The sequence below is a fragment of the Triticum dicoccoides genome, chromosome 7A (assembly GCF_002162155.2).
Source record: "Triticum dicoccoides isolate Atlit2015 ecotype Zavitan chromosome 7A, WEW_v2.0, whole genome shotgun sequence".
Taxonomy (NCBI): domain Eukaryota; kingdom Viridiplantae; phylum Streptophyta; class Magnoliopsida; order Poales; family Poaceae; genus Triticum; species Triticum dicoccoides.
In genome coordinates this window covers 735,669,119-735,670,512 of record NC_041392.1, presented here as the reverse complement: position 1 = coordinate 735,670,512, position 1,394 = coordinate 735,669,119, and the positions used below count along the sequence as shown (strand labels likewise).

Sequence of the window (1,394 nt, the reverse complement as noted above, 5' to 3'; positions counted from 1 at the left end):
GGCAAAAACAAAATTTTCCCTTTTGTGAATCGTTTCTTTCAGTTTTCCAGCCCGCGATGTTGGGCAGAGAGAGATGGGGATGGCAGCGCTGGTAAAAGAGAGATGGCGGCGAAGGCGGCGGTGGCACTGAGTAGAGAGAGATGACGTCGGCGGAAAGAGCAGCTCGTCTCTCCTCTTCGTATCATCGATGAGGACGTGGGCTACAGGAGCGTGAGGATTGGAAACCTCTTCCTCCATAATCTTGGCGAGCTGTTCCTCCTACTTTGAAGCAACTCGGCGAGGAGAGCAACCTGAATGAGGTTTGCACATTCACTTCCCTTTTTCTGAATCTGTTTTTCTGTAATTCCCTCAGTTATGCATAGGATTACTTGCTAACCTGTACCATAGCCTTTTTGCAATGTTTTCATATAGAATTTTCTTGGGCGTGTGCTTTGATTACAGGCACCCAAAGTGTGGGAAGAATAAAAAGTAATTCAAGTTAGGTGTATTGTTGTCCAGATGAGTTCGTCATGTGCTAGAAGGTGAGCTGAACCCAATCTAGGCCTCAAGTTTCTCATGTCCTTTACAGTGCATTGTTATTTCTGTGAGGTTCACATGTAATTTGTTCAACTATAGTACTCAGTGAATGAGACAAGGCATTACTGCATTTTATTTCGCGGTGTTCAGCTGCAAGAATTCAGTTTATTTCTTTTTTTTGAAGTCATAAATTGTTTTGTGCCAGAAACAGGACAAGTAATGCTCTATAACCTTGGCAGCAAAAATGGTCTAAATTTCATATAGAAGGCCGTGGAATACTTTGCATGTGTTCATTCAAATATATGGAGTTGACCTGTACGTGTTGCTTCTATACACACTATGTTTCATATGAATTTGTAGGAGAGAATCTCTATAATGGTAATTAAGTATAGTCGATATTTACTCTGTTGCTTTAGGATCGAACAGCTGGACCTGGAAGCCACGAGAGCTGCCCGAGGAAGAGGGCGGCGACACGGGGGGAGGCAGTGGAAGAGGGCGAAGGCGCGGGGGTGGAAGAGGGTATGCCTGTGGTCATCACCTTCCGAGGCGACACGACCCGGCGATTCAGATTTCTCTCATTCCTTGCCTCAACAACATGCTCTGCTTCTTGAGCTTGCAGGTTCTAGCCTTTCTCTTCTCCTCTTGTTGGCTTGCACTCCGATCAAGCCATGGTGCATATTGCCTCAGATTTGCTTATTTGAGTGTGCTTTTATACATAAATTTTGATTTGTTTGTTTTTCATATTATTAGGGATATGAGGACAGAACTGTATTGTTGGCAGTGACTGCATCATTTCCACAAGTGATATGGTTGTCGTTGCCGAATCGATCGAGAGGAGAAAACTAGCGAGAGAGAGATGAACACACGCGAGGAAGAAG

General features: G+C 44.4%; 1 long non-coding RNA gene across 1 annotated transcript; it reads left to right on the top strand.

The window, feature by feature from the left end:
• The first annotated feature begins 248 nt into the window (after positions 1-248).
• On the top strand, positions 249-983 carry LOC119329856. The gene is made up of 3 exons (XR_005159809.1): positions 249-299; positions 442-521; positions 933-983. It is a non-coding gene; the product is annotated as an uncharacterized LOC119329856 (long non-coding RNA).
• Positions 984-1,394: the final 411 nt, after the last annotated feature.